At 46.1% G+C, this 21516-nt stretch overlaps 1 protein-coding gene and 1 long non-coding RNA gene across 6 annotated transcripts in view; one reads left to right on the forward strand and one right to left on the reverse strand.

Annotated features, from left to right (window-relative positions):
* KCNK13 (potassium two pore domain channel subfamily K member 13) overlaps positions 1-21516 on the reverse strand; it is a 107700-nt gene that overhangs the window by 37334 nt on the left and 48850 nt on the right. The gene's annotated exons all lie outside the window — the stretch shown is intronic.
* On the forward strand, positions 7624-9668 carry LOC122705346. The gene is made up of 3 exons (XR_006344083.1): positions 7624-7830; positions 7955-8242; positions 9240-9668. It is a non-coding gene; the product is annotated as an uncharacterized LOC122705346 (long non-coding RNA).

Below are 21516 nucleotides of genomic sequence, written 5' to 3' on the forward strand. Positions count from 1 at the left end.
CAAAAAACAGCCCAAGTGACTGTCAGCAAATGACGGGCTTCCAGTGTGGTGTATAGACAGTGAATACTAGTCACAAAAAAGAATGAAACACTGCCATTTGCAGCAACACAGATGGACCTAGAGAGTATCACATCAGTTCAGTACGTAAGAGAAAGACAAATGTTATACATCACTTATATAAATCTAAAGTATAAAAAAATACAGATCTAAAAAAATAATACAAGTGAATCTACATAAAAACAGAAACACACTCACAGACATAGAAAAACTCATGGTTCCCGAAGGGGAGATGGAAGATGGAAGGAAAAGTTAGGAGCAGCGGGAGGAACAGGCACAAACCGCTACACCCAGAGCGGATGAGAGATAAGGATGCACTCTACAGCACAAGGAGCATATTCGGTGCCCTGTAATGACCTGGACGGAAAATAACATGAAAAGATATGTGCAGCCGTCACTCTACCACGTACCTGAAACTAACACAGTATTGTAAATCACCGACACTTCAGCTTAAAGTTCTAAGTTTTACTTCCTCTTATGGGTGCTGGAAAGCAGGGAAATGACCCCAGATGACTTGGGTCAGAAGAGGAGATTCTGCCAAGGGTTGAATAATCCGGCCAGGAACACCACCCCACTCCACACGTTGACAGCAAGTCCTCAGAGGCAGAACGATCCTGGCTTCACACTAACAGTTAAACTGTTTGCCAGGCTAACAGTGAAATCACTCTCTAATTATAAGAAACTCCAGGCTTTTTGAACACACAATTGTGTGTAAGCAGCTCATTGCCGTGTGTCAGGCCACTGGGTGGGAAACGAATTCTGGCACTTGCAGTTCTAATGCGGCAAGCATGCAACTGAGAATCAATTATACGGCTCACATTTTACAGCTCATTCCCTCCATTTTTAGGCATAACTACACAGTTAATAGTTTTATTTGTTCCCAATGTGTCATTTTAAAAAGAGAATAGGATGACTGCCCACAGTGCAGCAAAGTTGGGGGAAAAGTCACCCCGTTGAGTGTATACCTTGTTACCGGCAGGAAAATGCAAGTGGAATGAAGAAGCCAGTGACTCCAGTGAAGCAGAGAGGAAAGCAAAGGTGGAGAAGGCAGAAGAAGGTTGGCCATGTGTTTGTGTGTTTCCTTTGGCTCTTTTTAAGTGAGCACAAACATAAAAAGAAGAAATATGAATCAGAAAAACTCACTCAGCTGCCCCGTGACCTGTGGCTAATTAATCGGTCCTAGAAACTGCCTCCCTGCCTGCTTTGCTGTTCCGTGCCTTTTGCTTTGTTCTGCTTTTCACTTCTCTTCCATTGTCTGTCCTAGCCTGAGAAATACACACAGAGCTACTCATAAATGTGACCTTGTCATTTTAAAGCTCTCCCTAGTGGTAGCCTTTCACCATCCCAAAGTGAAAAGGGAACGTGTTAGTTGCTCAGCCATGTCTGACTCTGCTAGTCCATGAGTCTCCTCTGTCCATGCGATTCTCCAGGCAAGCACACTGGAGTGGGTTGCTGTGCCCTCCTCCAGCGGATCTTCCCCATCCAGCGATCGAACCTGCATCTCCTGCATGGCAGGCAGGTCCTTTACCGTCCGAGACACCAGGGAAGGCCTCACTGTCCCAAGCGGTGTGTGAAAGCCCAGTGGGTCTGCAGCCGCCCTCGGTTCAGCCTGGAACGAGGGGCGGGGAGGCGGGAAGGCCTTGCCTCTCTCTCCAGTGTCTCCCCCAGTCCATCCTGAACCTTCATTCAACACTATTCAGACACTGTGGATCACCTGTCCTCCAATAAAAATGTTTTTAATTTAAAAAACTCAGTATACCAAAACCGGTGAATTTTATGTATGCAATGTATACTTCCATAAACCTGATTTTTTAAAATCAGTGTATTTCATTGTAGACAAATTATAACTCAATAAAGTTGACTTTTTTTTAAAGGGGGGAAAATCCCCATCTATTCTGGCTAGATTCTAAGGGTGGAGGTGAAAGAGTCCCAGCCTCAAATAGCTCAGAAAGTTTATCTGGAGAGACAGAGAGGAAGGGGTCATTTCACTACAGGATGCTACGTGCTGTTTTCATGATAATGATGACCATTAGGACCAATTATTTTATTCTCAGTAAAACCTTGAGACAATTCAGGTCTTACTAAAATTAGAAAAAAAAAAAAAACAAAACACCCCACCTATAACCTATCAGTAAGTCTGTGTCTCTGCACTAAGGGAGAGGCTTACATATGCTTTCTGTGGGGTTCTTGCTAGAGGATGCTTCCTCTTCTGGGTTCAGGAGTCGTCTCTGGGTTCCATGTCCCCAGCTGCCCCCTGCCCTTCCTGTTCCCACTTAGAAGCGGCCCGTTGCATGGGAACCACAAGAACAGACGCAAAGCTCTGTGATTGGCAAAGGGGAGGCCTGTGAAACAGATCAGGGGCCGTCCGCTCCATCCACTCTGTTTTGCAGGAAAGGAGGAGCCATTCAGGTCAGAGATACAGAGAGGACACACCCCGCAGGCACTGACTTCCCTGACCTCCAGCCGTCTGCCTGGCCCCATCCTGTCCGCTCTCACCCACGCTCTGGTCACTGTTTGTGATCTTCACGCACCAGCCTCCCTCCTCACTTCAGTTCGGTTCAGTTGCTAAGTTGTGTCCGACTCTTTGCGACCCCATGGATTAAAGATTTACTGAGCACCGCCCTGCCCACCAGAACAAGGCCCAGTTTCCCCTCAGTCAGTCTCTCCCATCAGGAAGCTTCCATAAGCCTCTTATCCTTCTCCATCAGAGGGCAGACAGACTGAAAACCACAATCAGGGAAAACTAACCAATCTGATCACATGGGCCACAGCCTGGTCTAACTCAACGGAACGATGAGCCAGGCCATGCAGGGCCGCCCTCCTCAGCAACGTGTTTCAGTCTCCCAGTACCATCTGGCCTGTCGGTCCCTGCCATGGCTCTCCTGGCCCCGGCTCATTCAGACCAGAAGACCGTGTTCTGCAGGTGACTAAAAAAAACCTCAACACTTCGCTGTGCAGTGTGTGTGATCGTAGTCCTCCGACAAGGGATCCACCTGCTTTCCTGCACTGGGCTGCCAGGGAAGCTCCAAAGCCTCCTTGTTTTGAAGAGGCCATCTGCAAGATCTAGAGCCAAAAGGCAAGCCCAGTGACTTCTGACCACCCCCCCCCCACCCACCATGCCAGATGCTTCTCACACCCACCTGTGACGCGGGAGCCACAACCTACTGAGACACCGCGGGTTGTCTTCTCCCCAGGGCCTGGCTGTGAGTCAGGAAAGTCATCCCCTGAATGTTGATGAAGCCAGAAAGGTCTTCTCAGACCTGACACCAGGCAGTGGTCATCAAACAGAACACAATAGAAGCTCAACATTTTTATGTTTTGAAAATCTGAAAACTCACGTCCGTAGCACCCTTTATCAGCCTGGAAACGGTGTGAGCCACCGGTGGACCCCAGCACCTCCCTTCCCATGGTTCTGGGTGAGATAAACGTTGACCACACTGCGGCAGGCGAGACGGGCTCTGGGGCGGCCCAGGAGACGCTGGCGGGCTGCACGCTTCCCGTCTTTCTTTGCCAATAAGTTATCAAGCACATGGAGGGTTTTCTTTCATGAACCTCACTTTATCCTTATCTTTGTTTTCTTTTTGAATGAGTCCTGGTTTAAGGATCAGGCATAGATGTGTGTGTGTTTTTCTTAGAAGACCCAGGTCAGCGGCACGGAGGTGCAAGTCCCTCACATGAGCCACTGGGTCCAACTGCTCTGCGATTTCACAAATGTCAGGCATGCACAGATGGCCTTAAAAGTAAGCTGGGGGGACTTCTCTGGTAGTCCAGTGGTTAAGGCTCCATGCTTCAAATCCAGGGTATGGGTTCGAGCCCTGGTCGGGGAACTAGGATCCCACATGCTGCGTGGCCAGAACAATTTTTTTAAAAAGCAATCTGGCATGGTTTCTTTTTAAAATATTTATTTATGTTTATTTGTTTGGCTGCGTTGGGTCTCAGCTGTGGTGTGTGAACCCTTAGTTGTGGCATGTGGGATCTAGCTCCCCAGCCAGGAACTGAACCTGGGCCCCCTGCATTGGGAATGTGAAGTCTTAGCCACTGGACCACCAGGAAGTCCATGGCATACTTCAGTAAGCCTTGCAGCCAGGGCAGAAGCTCTCAGATCAGTCTTGTGCACGATTCATCAGCCATCTTGAGCCCCACAAGCACCTTAGTGGGGCAGCCTGTCACCTGGGAGTTTTGTCCTCATAGGTTGCTGTATTCTTTGGTTTGTGTTTAATAACATTTTGTTTACAATAATATTTCATATGTGTTATTGTATGGGGCTTCCCTTGTAGCTAAGTCATTAAAGAATTTGCCTGCAATGCAGGAGACCTGGGTTCGATTCCTGGGTCAGGAGGATCCCCTGGATGAGGGAATGGCAACCCACTCCAGTATTCCTGCCTGGAGAATTCCATGGACAGAGGAGCTTGGCGGGCTACAGTCCATAGTGTCGAAGAGTCGGACACGACTGAGCAACTAAACCACCACACGTGTTGTTCCTAATGACCCATATTCATTGTAGAATATTCAGAACATGCAGAAAAGCAGAGAGGAGCAATTAAAACCCCCTCACTACCCTGCTGCCCAGAAAAAGAGGCTACCACAACTCTCCATAGTTCAGATTTCCCATTGGCCAAACAGGGACAAACATCGTACAAGCACAGGAGGATTGAATGAGTTTATAGAGTAAAGAACTCAGTGCAAGATGAGCGATAATTAATGCAGCCCAGGTGCTTAATGGTAAAGAATCTGCCTGCCAGTGCAGATCACCAGGTTCGGTCCCCAGGTCAGGAGGATCCCCTGGAGAAGGAAATGGCAACCCACTCCGGTATTCCTGCTGGAAATTCCATGGACAGAGGAGTCTGTCGGACTACAGTCCACAGGGTCATGGAGAAGTCGGACAGGACTGAGCAACTAAGCACGTAACATGCTTTATTGATAACATCTTGATGTATTTCCTCAGGTCCTGTGTGTGTGTCTGTCTACAAACATCAATGTTTCACAGACTTTGGATCTTATGGAGGAATTTAATTTTTCTTAAAATTCCTTCCCACTTTAGCTGGGTTGTAACTAATCTTCCAACGCTATGTTCTAAAAACTATCAGAGGAAGAAAGATGGAGGGTCAAAAACTAAGAAGTGTCAGCTCTGTGTATAAGGAATAGTGCTCATTCCCACCACTTGGACAGGAACTTGCAGATATTTTTCCAGAGGCAATAATGTGCTTTCCCCTAATCGTAATAGTCAAATCTAATCTCCTATCTTATCAACTGCATAGGCTTTACAAGAAAGCTGTCTGCCAGAAATCCCACTCCTGGGCATATATGGGAGAAAATCATAACAATACATGTACCCCAGTGTTCATTGTTCATTGCAGCAGTATATACAAGAGCCAGAATATGGAAGCAACCTAAATGTCCATCAACAGAGGAATAGATAAAGAAGTTGTGGTACATATGTATGGGGGAATATTATTCAGCCATTAAAAGGAATGAAACAATGCCAACTGCAGAGACTTAGAGATTATCATACAGAGTGAAGTAAGCCAGAAAAAGAAAAACAAATATCATATAATATTGCTTATGTGTGGAATCTAGAAAAATGATACAGATGGGCTATCTGCAAAGCAGAAATAGAAACACAGACATAAAGAACAAATGTAAGGACACAAAGCAGGGGGTGGAATGAATTGGGAGACAGGGATTGCCACATATATACAGGACTAGGTATAAAGCAGATCACTAATGAGAACCTGCCGTGTGGCACAGGGAATTCTACTCAGTGCCCTGTGGTGACCTAAACAGGAAGGAGATCCAAAAAAGAGGAGATGCATATATACCTGTAGCTCATTCATCTTGCTGTTTTTTACAGCAGAAATTAACACAACATTGTAAAGCAACTATACTCCAATAATTTTTTTTTTTTTAATGAAGACTGTCTGGACTGAGGGCTCAATTTGCAATCACAGAAAAGGAAGCGATGCTCAGCAACCTGCACAGAGATTAGACTGGCCACCTGGGCCTCATTAGTGGGAAGACGGCATCAGTCAAGCTCATCATACTCAACTGCATACACAAAGGTATCTCACGTGCGGTCATTTTGCTTGGGAGTCTTCTTTGATGCCGGTGCTGAAGGATGCTTTATGGAAGGGCCTAGCCCTTGGCCCATGATTTCAGCCACAGCAGCAGAACTGGACATACATAACTGGTGCCAGAGAGGAGTGAGGCCCTGGATTTATATGATGGAAATTACCGACTCTCTTCTTTCTAGACATAAGTGTGCTTGTGCTGAGGAGGTAAACAGACAGCCCGCCTTACAAGACTCTGGAAAGTGCTCTAGAGGAGGTTTTCCTGGGACAGTGGGGGCCCAAGAGAGGGAGCACTGAGTCTGCCCGGAGACATAGGAAACCTTTCGAAAGAGGAAGCGTTGAGCTGAGTCCTAAAGGAGCAGCCAGAGCTTTCAGGCAGACAAAGGGGAGAGAGGAACCCAGTACCCTCACGTGTGTTCTTGGAACTCAATCTGCCTGGTTTCAATCCTGCCCTGCCACTTGCTAGCACTTATAATCTTGGTCAAGTTCCCTAACTGTTCTGGGCCTGCTTTATTATTATTATTGGAGAGTTTTTTTTTTTTTTAATGTGGACCATTAAAAAAAGAAGTATTTATTGAATCTATTACAACATTGGTCGTGGTGTATGTTTTGGTTTTTTGGCCATGAGGCATGTGGAATCTCATTTCCCTGAGCAGGAATCAAACCCTCATACCCTGCACAGTAAGGCAAAGTCTTACCCAATGGACCACCAGGGACGTCCCTGTTTTTGTTTTAGGTAAGACTTTAAAAAATCAGTTTTATTGAGCTACAACTCACACACCATAATACGCCCCTGTTTAAAGAGTACAATTCACTTACAGTGTAGGACATTCACAGAGTTGTCCATTCCCTGCACACCCAATTTTGGAACAGTCTCATCATTCTAGAAAGAACCCCCATACCCACTAGCAGTCATTCCTCATTTCCCTCCAATCCCCTTAGCTCCCAGAAACCACTAACCTACTTTCTGCCTCCATTTATCTGCCTTTTCTGGACATCTCAGAAAAAATCACACAATACTTGGTCTTGGGTGACTGGCTTCTTTCACTTAGCATAATGTTTTATGCTAAGATCTATGACTGTTTCCTCCTGTATCAAAGAAGAGTAATAATTGAACCTGCCTTGAATCAAGACGTCTTATGAGATTTAGAAGAGAAGAAGCTGCCTAGTATCTGGCACAGAGGAAGGCCTCAACGCTGATGTCTCTTTGCAGAGCCAGAGAGGGGATCAGCTTATACACCTGCCAGGTCTAGAATGATCCAGTCATCCCCCGGGGCAGGTAACAACGAGGAGCCACTGCGCCTGCGCACTGCTGTCCAAAGGTCAAAATGGCGCCCGGGAGGCACAGGTGACCGCCATTTCAGCGGTGAATGCTTCAGAGGCGCAGCAGCTGGGGATGATGGGAAGAGCATCCTTTTGGGCGCCATGAAAATTCGATTGGGAAAGGGCTTTGCAAACGGTGAACTAACATAAAAATGGCAACTGTTACTCTTCTCATAAAACCTGTCCCAAAGAAAAAGAGGACACAGAACGCTGACTGAGTGCCCTGCCGTGTGCGTGGTGTGTGTGTGTTACTTCCTGTGACCCTCCACAGCCCTGTGAGGCGTTGGGGACTAATTACTGAGGCTCAGGACACAGCAAGACCTTTGGGCCCGTTCTCACACCAGAGGTGGGCTAGAGGAGCGAAAATTCAAGCTCAGGGCTGGTGGGTGGAAGCTGATACTCTTTCTTCCACCTTAGGCTTCGCCATCTTGTGAGCGAGTTAATACTTGAATGTCCTGGCAGTTTCCTCTTATTTATTTTCAATGTCCTTCTCTATCTTCTTCCAGTTCTGGCAGGCGATACATCAGTCCAAGATCATCTTCTCACAATAGCATGAGATTTCAACCACATCCCCCCTGAGTCTTCATTTTCTCAAAAAGAGGTAGCTTGTGGCTAAACAACAACATTGTACGCTTGATGGGAGAACAAATACAAATCTGACTGTGTTCATTTCTGTGGAGAACTATGGGGTCTCTGCAAGTGGCACTGCTTAGTGTGTGAGGACCCGCGCCAGTTTTTTGTTACGGCTACTTGAAAAGAACCTAAATGACAGCCATCCAAACTCCCCAACACTGGTAAAGGAGGTTCTTTTAAAGTTTTGTGAATTGTTCGCTATTTACTTCCCTTTACTTCACTATCTACTTTCACAGGAAAACCTATTAGAGTTCATTATTTTGCTTAAGCTCAATGAAACACAATCAGTGAAGATCTCTTTTTAAAAAGTATAGAACACAGTAGCCAAGACATGAAAGCAACCTAAGTGTCCATCAAAAGATGAATGGATAAAGAAGATGTAGTGTGTGTGCATGTGTGTCCATTTTATATATATATATACACACATATGTGTGTCTGTGTATGTATACACAGACACACTGCTGTGTGCTAAGTCACTTCAGTAGTATCCAGCTCTTTGTAACCCTGTGGACCATAGCCTGCCAGGCTCCTCTGTCCTTGGGGTTTTCCAGGCAAGAATACTGAAGTGGGTTGCCACGCGCTCCTCCAGGGGATCTTCCTGACCCAGGGATCGAACCCATGTCTTTCAGGTCTCCTGCATTGGCAGGTGGATTCTTTAGCACTAGCACCACCTGGGAAGCCCATACTTCTCACCATAAAAAAAAAAAGAAAGAATGCCACTTACAGCAACATGGGTGGACCTAGAGAATATTAGACTTAGTGAAGGAAATCAGACAAAGACAAAAGTATTAGATGATATCACGCACATGTGGAATCTAAAAAATAATGCAAAGAATCTATATACAAACAAAAACAGATTCTCATACACAGAAAACAAACTTATGGATACCAAAAAAAGAAAGGGGGGGGGGATAAATTAGGAGTTTGGGATTAAGAGATACACACTACTATGTACGAAAAAGATGAGCAACAAGGAACAACATTCAATACCTTATGATATCCTATAATGGAAAAAAAATCTGAAAAAATATATATGTATAACTGAATCACTGCTGTATGCTTGAAACTAACACAATATTGGAAATCAACTAGACTTCAATTTTTGAAAAGTGTAAAACATACTAGTCTCCATGTATGAATCCTATCCCTTTCCTACAGGGTCAGTCACATTGAACATAGAGAAAGAATATGAATAAAACTAAGGATGAATGAAAACATGGCTCAATGGAAATTTTCCATACTGTCAGGAGAAAATAAAATGATCCAGCTGCCCAGGAAAACAACTGGGCCTTACCTTATAACAGGTGCATCCCCAGCAACCCAGCCATCCCTCCCCTCGGTGCTTCTCCCAGGACAGTGGTTCCCAAAGTGCAGGCCCAGACCACCAGCAGCTGCACCACCTGCGAACTTATGACAAACGCAAAACCTCCGGCGCCACCCGGCCCACTGAATCAGAAACTCCGGGCACGGGGCCCAGCAGTCTGTGTTCTAACAAGTCCTCCAGAGAATTCTGATGCACGCTCATGTCTGAGAACCACTACGCTAGTGAAGGCTCATATAAAGATGCCCAGGAGACATCACCAAGAATGTTCCGTGGGCCACTAATCATAATGGTGCAAAACCTCAAATGCCCCAAGTCAGAAGAATGGAGAAGTAAACTGGAATATTCATATAACAGTATACTATGAAGACACCAAAATAAATGAACTGCAGTTAAAGGTTCCACACAACATACATGAATCTTAGGAACATAATATGGCAGCTTAGGAGAAGGTTGCCAGAGAAGGCAATGGCACCCCACTCCAGTACTCTTGCCTGGAAAATCCCATGGACAGAGGAGCCTGGCAGGCTGCAGTCCATGGGATAGCTAAGAGTTGGACCCAACTGATCGACTTCACTTTCACTTTTCACTTTCATGCACTGGAGAAGGAAATGGCAACCCACTCCAGTGTTCTTGCCTGGAGAACCCCAGGGATGGGGGAGCCTGGTGGGCTGCCATCTATGGGGTCACATAGAGTCGGACATGACTGAAGTGACTTAGCAGCAGCAGCAGCAGGAGAAGGTTGCAGTTGACTACATTCATATTATTCATCTTTTGTCAACCTCAAAGCCGAACATGACACAATATATTGCTCATGGCTATATACTTATGTGATGAAAGTATAACTTTTTAAACACTGGGGGGCTGATAATCACATACTTTGGGGTAATGGTCACTTCTTAGGGAGGGGAGGTGGGGACAGAGGGGGAGATGCAATGATATAGGTAGCACCCCCAGTTCTTAGAGCAGGGGGTGGTTCATGGGTGTCCACCTCATTAGAATGATTTGTAAGTTATATTTGTATCACACACATTCTTCTGTGTATATTAAACATTAAGTTCGAGCTGAGCTCCCAGAGGACCATGGGATCACAAAGAGTCGGACACAACTGAGCATTACTACTACTCTTGCTATAACCTTTTTTTTCTCTTACTACCAGTTGAATCTTCCCTGGGACTGGAAATAAATTGCTGCTTGGAAAACTGTCACTCTTTCTCTGAATGAATAAATCAGTTTCATTTGAAGATAGAGAACTTAACCACCTCTCAGCGTCCTTAAACGTTTGCACCATTGACTTCATCATTTAAGATGAGATACACAATTCCTGTTCTCCCTCTGATGGACCAGAGGGTAAAGCACCCATTTTTATGCCCATGTGCAGATGGATTTACTGCCTCCCTCTCTGTCCTAATGTGGAAAGCTCTTCTAAGTGGCACGAGTTCCAGCTGGGCTCCCAGAGGCCAAGAGTCAAAGCAGGTTTGTCTTCAACCCAGGCAAGTACCAAAGCTCCATCTGTTTTTCATGATACATATTTTTCCTTATTTCCCAAAAGTATACTCAAAATGGTCACAGAATGTACTTTGTTAGATGAAACATACTTTTGGAACATCTAATAGCCTTAATAAACTATGATGAGTGAGTTGTATGTGAAGCAGAGAAAGTAGTGTACAAAAACAAGTATGGTGAGTGCTTCTACTTTTAAACCACCTGCAGAATAAATGCCCCTTTCCTCTAACTCCTTAAGGGCCGTGCCCAGATCCACACACAGAGAGCTCCCTTCCCCTTGGGGACATGTAGAAAGGTTCTTACTCTACAGAACTTATGTGGTTTGGTGAAAGAAACATTTGTAAGGTACAGATAATGTTTTTCACTTAAAAAAATTAAGTTTGGAGACTTCCTTGGTGGTCCAGTGATTAAGACTGTGCTTCCACTGCAGAGGACATGGGTTCAATCCCTGGTGAGGGATCTATCCCACATGCCACGTGGTGTGGTCAGTTAAAAAAAAATTAAGTTTTATTATAGAATAGTTTTAAACTCACAAAAAAATTGCTAAAAAAAGTAGAGAGCTTCCTATGTCTGACACCCAGTTTCCCCTATTATTAACAGTTTCTATGAGTATGGTATATTTGTTACCGTTACTAAGCAATTGTTGTTGCTGTTTAATCACTAAACAACACTTACAACCCCACAGACAGTAGCCTGCCAGGCTCCTCTGTCCATGGGGATTTCCAGGCATGAATACTGGAGCGGGTTGCCATTTCCTTCTCCCGGGGATCCTCCCGACCCAGGAATCCAACCCGAGTCTCCTGCGTTGGCAGACAGATTCTTTATTGCTCAGCCACCAGGGAAGCCAAATACAGAACAACATGAGTATGGTATATTTGTTACCATTAATAAGCAATATTGATGCATTGTTATCAAGTCCCTTCTTTATTCAGACTTCCTTTATTTTTATCTCATGTCCTTTTATCATTACAGGATTCCATCTAATATCCCATATTATATTTAGCCATCAGGTCTTGGTAGATGGCACTGGTCTGTGACACTTGCTTAGACAGAAAGTTTTGGGTGACCCTGAGAGTCTTGAGGTATTGGTCAGGTATTTTGCAGATCGCGCCTCAACTGGGACTTGTCTGATGCTTTCTCATGGTTGTGTGTGTGTGTGTGTGAGTCGCTCGGTCGTGTCTGACCCTTTGAGCCCACCAGGCTCCTCTGTCCGTGGGATTCTCCAGGCAAGAATACTGGAGTGGGCTGCCATGCCCTCCTCCAGCTTCTCATGGTTAGACTGAGGTGATATCTGTCTAATATCACATCCCTGGGGAGGAAGACCACAGAAGGGAAGTGCTCTGCTCAGCACATCACGTCAAGGAAACCCTTTACCCACATGCCTTATCACAGATGGCAGTAAAACCTTGATCACTGGCTGCGGGGAGTCTGACAGGCTTCTCCGCCCGGCGCTCGTAGGGAGGTCTCTGTGCACACACACGAGGGTGGGAAGGCGCCCCATCACATCCCCGAGGGTGCAGTATCTACGCAAACCATCTGACCTTCAGGGAGGCTTGTCTCCGCTCAAGTCATTGAAGCGTTTCCTTATGTTAGTATAGACTCATGGATAGTTACTTTCCACTTGGGTTATGATCCAACACTATTTTATTTTATTCCTCAAATTGTCCCAGCTTTGGCCACTTGGAGCTCTTTCAGTTGGCTCCTGTGTCCCTTTGACACACTCCCATCATTGTGGGATTTTGGTCATCTTCTTTTTAAAATTTTGAGCATTTCCTTACTTGGAGCGTATGATTTTACTATGAGCTGTCATCCTAAAATTAAGAAGATTTGTGAGCTGATGGTAGGAGAGGATAGATACTCCTTTGAAGTCTGAGGAGCTACTATTACATTATTTCTTTATTAAAGTCTACCCTTTCTATATGATCAGTCCTTCCTGTGATCAGTCCTAACATATGTTCCTATATGTTAGCCACAAAATTTCCCTTTCCCATCCATCTGGTTTTCATTCTCGTTTCATGGGAAACTTCCACCAAAAAAGTGTGGAACTGGGACTTCCCTGGCAGAACAGAGGTTAAGACCCTGCTCTCACTGCTGAGGGCCCGGGTTCAGTCCTGGTCAAGGAACTAAGATCCCACAAGCTGTGCTCCATGGTCAAAAAAAATTTTTTTTAAGTGCAGAATTTGGAAGCGTGCCCAGGATGGCAGAGTAGGAAAACCCTGAGCTTATCTCCTCCCATGGACATACCAAATTACAGCCATTTACTTGGCGATTGTTAATGCTGCTGCTGCTGCTGCATCACTGGCCGTAACCAACTCTTTGTGACCCCGAGGACCGTAGCCCGCCAGGCTCCTCCATCCATGGGATTCTCCAGGCAAGAATGCTGGAGTGGGTTGCCATTTGCTCCTCCAGGGGATCTTCCCGACCCTGGGATCAGACCTGTGTCTCCTGCATTGCAGGCAGGTTGTTTACCACTGAGCTACCAGGGAAGCCCCGATTGTCAATGAGAATGACCCAAAGTCTAAAGAAGAGAGCTTCTAAAACTAAAGAAGGAACCACAATGAATCGGGTAGGAAGGGTGGAGATGCAGTGGGTCAAGACCCACACTCTGGGGTGAGCAGCCCACAAACAGGATAATTACAAATGTAGACGTTTTCTCCAGGGCTTTGAGGGCCAGTGCAGCTCCTCCTGGGAGGCAGAGGGTTGAAGGAAATAGTTGTTTAGATGCTCTGTCATGTCCAACTCTGTTGCAACCCCATGGATTTTAGCCTGCCGGGCTCCTTTATCCAAGGGATTCTCCAGGCGAGAATACCGATGGGTTCCCATTTCCTCCTCCAGGGGATGTTCCTGATACAGCGAGTGAACCTGAGTCTCCTGCATTAGCAGGCGGATTATTTACCTCTGAGCCAAAGGGAAGCCCTAGAGGAAACAGGCTCCATACTCACGGGGCACGTACGAAGTCTTACGCACTATGAGACTCAGACCAGAAGCAGTCATTTGAATGGAGCTTGAGTCAGACTCACTTGCTACTCTTGAAGGGCCTCACGGACAGGCAGGAGGCAACTGGGACTGATCCTAGAGTCACAGACAACAGTGGAAGCCATTTGGCAAATCTGAGTTGCTGTGTCCGTGACGCAGGGAGAATGTGCTCTTATCTTATTTTTCCCTTTTAGGCTCTATTCGTTTTGTACTGCTGCTATAACAAGTTACCACAAATTCAGTGGCTCTGAACAACACAAATTCATCATCTCACAGATTTAGAGGCCAGAAGTCTGACTTGACCTCAACAAGCTAAAAATGAGACCTGGCCCTCCATGACCTAGAAGCGGGGATGGGATGGGGGAGGGAGGCTCGGGACTGTTGGCAGAAACCCACACAATGCTGTAAGGCAGTTATCCTCCCATTAAAATAATAATAATAATAATAAAACCAAACAAGTCTGCAGTACCTCTCTCTCTGGAGCTGCTGGGGGTGAATGCTTCTCCCTAGCTTGGTCAGCTGTTGTCAGAATTCAGTGACCTGAGGTTACAGAGCTGAGCACCCACCTCCTGGTGGGCTGAGAGCTGAAGGCCATTCCCAGCCGCCAGTTGCCCAGGTGGCTGAGGCCCCCCCAATCCCCGGGCGAGTGTCCCCCCTTTCCATGGTCAGTGGTAGATGGAGCCCCTTTCGTGCTTTGAATCTCTTCTGCTCGTCTTAGTCACCTTTCTCTGATGTTTGCCAGGAAATGTTCTCTGTTTTTAAGCGCCCTATGAGAGCCCAGGCATATAATCCAGAATAATCTCCCTATTCACGGTTCCAGGGAGCAGGGCGTGAACATCTTTGGGTGTCGTTACTCAGCAACTCACATCAGCATAGTGTCTGGCGAGTCACAGAATGACTATCTCCTTTAATGAATAAAAGAGAAAGCTGAGCGTGCACTCAGCTCTGATACTTTGTCAGTCAGAAGGTAGTCTATGCTGTATAAAGCTAGGTGCTGGCGGGACAGAAAGAAGGACAGCTTTAGGAAAATGAAAACAGTTTCTGTCTGGCATCTCAGCTCAACAAGGCTCCCAGTCCTGGGAGCACATTCAAATCACTAGGAGCTTTCAGGATACACCTTTGCCGGATGCTCCACAGATCAGTCAAGGGAGACTATCCGGGGGTGGGGGTTGGGGGAGGCACGGTTATTTGTTAAAAAAAAACTCCCCAGGTGATGTCGAAGCCCGCTGAGGTGGAGATGCACTGATTCGGAATTAGGCAGATTTCACATTCTGTGACCTTCTGTGACGGGCTGAGCCGCTCCCCCAATCCAATCCGTATGTTGAAATCCTCACCCCCAGTATCTCAGGAGGTGGGAAGATTTGGAGGCAGGAAATATAGGAACTTAGTAACTCAATAAGGAAATTAAGTTAAAACGAGGTCAAAATGAGCTACTTAAGCGAAGTTAAGGGTAGGGCCCTAATCTAGAATGCCTGGTGTTCTCATAGAAGATGCGGACACAGCAGATACAGCGAGGGAAGAGTGTGTGGACGTGGGGGACACAGCTGTCTACACGTTCCAGGAAAAGATCTCGGAAGAAACCAACCCAGCCAACACCTTGACTCTGGACTTCAAGCCTCCAGAACTGTAAGAAAGTAAATTCCTCTTGTTTAAGCTATCAAGTCTGAGGTGCTTTGTTAGGGCAGCCCAAGGAGAGGAATATATCCTTTGAAGCATTTAGTGCCTCTCAATTCAATTCAGTTCACTTGCTCAGTTGTGTCTGACTCTTTGCGACCCCATGAACCACAGCATGCCAGGCCTCCCTGTCCATCACCAACTCCCGGAGTTTACTCAAACTCATGTCCATTGAGTTGGTGATGCCATCCAACCATCTCATCCTCTGTAGTCACCTTCTCCTCCCACCTTCAATCTTTCCCAACATCAGGGTCTTTTCCAAGGAGTCAGTTATTCGCATCAGGTGGCCAAAGTATTGGCGTTTCAGCTTCAACATCAGTCCTTCCAATGAACACCCAGGACTGATTTCCTTTAGGATGGACTGGTTGGATCTCCTTGCAGTCCAAGGGACTCTCAAGAGTCTTCTCCAACACCACAGTTCAAAAGCATCAATTCTTAGGCGCTCAGCTTTCTTTATAGTCCAACTCTCACGTCCATACATGACTACTGGAAAAACCATAGCCTTGACTAGATGGACCTTTGTTAGCAAAGTAATGTCTCTGCTTTTTAATATGCTGTCTAGGTTGGTTATAGCTTTTCTTCCAAGGAGCAAGCATCTTTTAATTTCATGGCTGCAGTCACCATCTGCAGTGACTTTGGAGCCCAAAAAATAGTTTGTCACCATTTCCATTGTTTCCCCATCTATTTGCCGTGAAGTGATGGGACTGGATGCCATGATATTAGTTTTCTAAATGTTGAGTTTTAAGCCAACTTTCTCACTCTCCTCTTTCACTTTCATCAAGAGGCTCTTTAGTTCTTCTTTGCTTTCTGCCATAAGGGTGGTGTTATCTGCATATCTGAGGTTATTGATATTTCTCCTGGCAATCCTGATTCCAGCTTGTGCTTCATCCAGTCTGGCATTTGGCATGACGTACTCCTGTGGCTCAGCTGGTAAAGAATCAGCCTGTGATACAGGAGACCTGGGTTCAATCCCTGGGTTGGGAAGATCCCCTGGAGAAGGGAAAGGCTACCCACTCCAGTATTCTGGCCTGGAGAATTCCATGGACTATCAGACAGGACTGAGCAACTTTCACTTACACTTTTCACTTTTACTCTGCATATAAGTTAAATAAGCAGGGTGATAATCTACAGCCTTGACGTACTCCTTTCCCGATTTGGAACCAGTCTGTTGTTCCATGTCCAGTTCTAACTGTTGCTTCCTGACCTGCATGCAGATTTCTCAGGAGGTAGGTCAGGTGGTCTGGTATTCCCAGAAAATTCTTTCAGAATTTCCCACAGTTTATTGTGATCCACACAGTCAAAGGCTTTGGCATAGTCAATAAAGCAGAAATAGATGTTTTTCTGGAACTCTCTTGCTTTTCCGATGATCCAACAGATATTGGCAATTTGATCTCTGGTTCCTCTGCCTTTTCTAAAACCAGCTTGAACATCTGGAAGTTCATGGTTCACGTATTGCTGAAGCCTGGCTTGGGGAATTTTGAGCATTACTTTACTAGCGTGTGAGATGAGTGCAATTGTGCGGTAGTTTTGGCATTCTTTGGCATTGCCTTTCTTTGGGACTGGAATGAATACTGACCTTTTCCAGTCCTGTGGCCACTGCTGAGTTTTCCAGATTTGCTGGCATATTGAGGGCAGCACTGTGACAGCGTCACAGCATCATTAGGGCCTCTGATCTCCCGTAATAAGCACAAGCTCTTAGGTGGGTGGCCTTCTCACCTGTTTCCCCTGAAGCTTCTCCGTGGTTGTGAATACAGCAGCGGCTCAGTGAGTCCAAATGGGTGGCTGCGAGCCAGGGCAGCTTGAGACGCTGTCCCATCTCCACCACTGCTCTGCAATTCTGGCAGAGTCACTGGGCACGTCCTCCTCTGTAAAATGCCATCACCTGCGACTGCTGGGAGAATGTGCAATGGAAAAACCCCTGTGAAGGGAAATCTACTAGACGGTGGCCCCCCGCTTTTTTGGCACCAGGGACCAGTCACCTGAAAGACAATTTCTGCATGCCCTGGGCAGGGGGACGGTTTCAGGGTGATTCGTGCATGTTACAGTTACTGTGCAGTTCGTTTCTAGTCTAACGCTGCTGCTGGTCTGACGGGAGGCACCAATCTGTGGCCTGGAGCTTGGGGACCCCTGGACTAGGTCCCTCCTCAGCCTGTGTGGCTTTGATTTCGGTGGAAGGGTCTATTGGGTGTGCGCGGAAAGAACAGAATGTCACGGGGCAAATATGCGCACACTTTGTCTTCCATCAGCTCAGCTGCGATTTAAAAATTAATTCTAATGGTGTTCTCCCCCAGTGACAGCCTTTTTATTTCGCTATTTACTGAATGCCTTGGGCCATCTGGTGAACATCATATTCTGTTACTTCTGAGGAACAGATGCTAAACGCAGAGAGAACTTTGCTGGTGGTACTCACAGCATTACAGGTAGTGAAAAACCAGTAACAACCTAAATGTCCAGTGAAAGAGGGCAAATAAAACAGAAGATGGTACATGCTCCAACACAGACCATTTGTGAAGCTATCAAAATGATGAAAAATGCTCGTATTATGGTGTTTACTTAAGAAAAAGATGCAGAATATCTAAAGTTAAAAATGCATAAACACATTTTTTTTTGTTGTGAGTATAGTGAATCAACTATACTCATTAAAATTTTTTTTTTAAAAAAAGGAAAAATGCATAGAGATAAGGTTAAAAGGAAATCCAACAAGGTACTAATGATAAAGTTAGCTGGTGGGTTTATGTGTAATCTCCTCCTTCCTTCTGCTTCTCTGGAGTTTCTGACTTTTTTCTCTAACGAGTGTAGACTACATTTATCATGGGGGGAAACTGAAATAGAGTTCGTATAAAACAGTCAACAACAAACACCACCACCAAGACCCGCCCGAACCATTTTGCCGGAGATCCAGCTGTCTCATTATAACGCACACAGGCGCCCGAACGCCACCCCGCTGATGACACGGCTCTGGCCTGACGACGTCCGGGCTGGCTGGCTCTCCTGGGTGGGTGTAAAACATCCCAGGGAAGCCACGGAGCTCAAAGCGGGGCGCGGGGAGGAAGCCGCCAAGCGCCGCCTCAGCAGCTCTACCCCGTTCACAAAACACTCTCCTTGATTAACAGAAACCTGCGGAGAGAGTCAGCATTTCCATAAACCTGTAATTCCCATGAGGCGCCTGCGCCACCCTCAAGCTCTGCAGCGCGCGGCGGCCCCTGCCTCTGCGGGGAGCCTCACTGCCCCCCGCTCAGAGACCGGGCCAGAGATCCGGGCGCCGACCCCGCCTCCCCTGCGCTCTCAGAGCAGCCCTCAGACCCCGTTGCTGAAGAACCGAATGCCTCCCCATCCGTCCACTTCTCCGTGTGGCTAAGGCCACCGCCCTCTCTCCCGTGAACAGCTCGAAGCCAGAGTTTCCTTCTAAATTTCCTTCTAAATTTAGACTTTCTTTCTAAATTCATCCTCTCCTTCTTCCATAATAATGTGTTGGTGTGTTAGCCGCTCAGTCGTGTCAGACTCTTTGCGACCCCATAGACTGTAGCCCACCAGGGCTCCTCTGTCCATGGAATTTTCCAGGCAAGAATACTGGAGTGTGCTGCCATTTCCTCCTCCAGAGGATATTCCTGACCCGGGGATCAAACCCAAGTCTCTTGTTATCTCCTGCATTAACAGGAGGATTCTTTACCACGGAGCCGCTTGGGAAACCCATGGGTTTGATCAATTATGTACTTCCAGTAATGGAAGGATAACTCACTAAGTAAAAAATTAAAAACATTTTTAAGTCTTATGATTATAGGAAATTCAAAAAATTATCTCCCAGGTCAAGCCAGTATAAGCTGAAAAGGGGGACTGGCTCATATGACCAGACCAAGGGAAAGCAATCTTCCGCTCTAGGACTACTGGGCCCAGTCCCTAAACTTCTACAAAGACTCTTTTTTTCAGCTCTGTCTCTCATCTCAGTCTTTGCATGTTGGCCTATTGGGAGATAATTCTAATCTTTCTGCCTATCTTCTGAGCAAAGGGTATTAGCAGCTCTGTTCAAGATTGTTTCCAAAACTGCTCTGAGGCATGGAGCAGATTTGCTTGCATTCTAGGATTTAGCAATGGTGCCTTAGGTATGACACCAAAATCATAAGAAAAAATTAGGTATATTGAAGTCCACCAGAATTTAAAACTTTGGTGCATCAGAGGACATTATCAAAGGACAACATGCAAAGTAGGAGAAAATATTTGCAAATAATATAGATGATAAGTGCCTAGTGATTAGGGTCCTGTATCTAGAATATCTTTATTCTCTTGGACTCCAAAGTCACTGCAGACAGTGACTGCACTGCAGTCATGAAATTAAAAGACGCTTGCTCCTTGGAAGAAAAGCTATGATAAACCTAGACAGTGTATTAAAAAGCAGAGACATTACTTTGCTTACAAAGATCCCTATAGTCAAAGCTATGGTTTTTCCAGTAGTCATGTATGGATGTGAGAGTTGGACCATAAAGAAGGCTGAGTGCTGAAGAATTGATGCTTTCGAATTGTGCTAGAGAAGACTCTTGAGAGTCCTTTGGACACAAGGAAATCAAACCAGTTGACCTTAAAGGAAATGAACCCTGAAAACTCGTTGGAAGGACTGATGCTGAAGCTGAAACTCCAATACTTTGGCCACCTGATGTGAAGAACTGACTCATTGGAAAAGACCCTGATGCTGGGAAAGATTGAAGGTGGGAGGAGAAGGGGATGATAGAGGATGAGATAGTTGGATGGTGTTAAGTGTGACATTAATGGACATTAAGTGTAAGCAAACTCCGGGAGATAGTGAAGGACGGGGAAGCCTGGCATGCTGCAGCCCATGGGGGCTCAAAGTCAGACACAACTGAGTGAGCAAGCAAGCAAGTAGGATGACCGTTAATAAAATGGAAAATAACAAGTGTTGGTGAGGATATGGAGAAACCGGAACACTTGTACATTTCTGGTGTGTGATATAAAATGTTGCAGCTGCTGTGTAAAACAGCATGGAGGTTCTTCAAAATATCAAACATAGAATTATCAGGTGAGCCAGCAATTCCACTCCTCGATGTACACCTTAAACACTGAAAACCAGTAATCAAATATGAATATACAAATGTTTATAGCAGCACTGTGTAGAATAGCGCAAAGGTGGTAACAACCCAAATGTCCATCAAGTATGAAGCCCTGATATATGCCACAGTGCGGATGAACCACTAAAACGTTATGTTCAATCAAAGAAGCTAGACCCCAAAGGCCACAATGTCAAATGACCGTCTTTATACGAGCTAATTCACAGAGGCAGCAAGCAGACGGGTGGTCGCCAGGAGCTGAGGGGTGCGGCGGAACGAGGGTGGCTCTTAAAGGGTGTAGAGTTGTTCTCTAGGGTGATGAAAATGTTCCAGGACTAGATACAGGTATTTGGTGAACGTATCAAAGGACCCTGAACTGAGCACTTTAAAAAAGGCAAATCTGAGGGACTCCCCTGGTGGTCCAGTGCTTAAGAGTCTGCTTGCCAACACAGGGGCATGGGTTTGATCCCAGGTCTGGGAAGATGCCACCTGCCGCAGGCCACAACTACTGAAGCACCTACAGCCGGGAACCTGCAACCAGAGAAAGCATTGCAGCCAGAAGCCCATGCACCATGACTAGAGGAAGCCCGCCTGCATCAGCGGAGACCCAGTGCAGCATAAATAAAATGAAACTTTTTTCTTCAAAAAGGTGAATTTTATGCTATGCCAATTTCATCACACACACAAAAATAAAGCTAATGTCTCCCTGTGGGAAAAACGCTGAGCACGCTTGCTTGCAGTTCCTTTTGGACAAGGGATCTCCTGCACTTGGGGTCCCCGGGAGCAGCGATCCCCCGGCCGGCTGTGCCCGGCTCCCCTGGGACGGGAGAAGCCAGGGACCACGCGAAGACGGAGCTTGAGCTGCTGCTGTGCTGGAACGAGCTGTCCGCTCATTTGCTTG

This window comes from Cervus elaphus, chromosome 12 (genome assembly GCF_910594005.1).
Source record: "Cervus elaphus chromosome 12, mCerEla1.1, whole genome shotgun sequence".
Taxonomy (NCBI): Eukaryota; Metazoa; Chordata; class Mammalia; order Artiodactyla; family Cervidae; genus Cervus; species Cervus elaphus.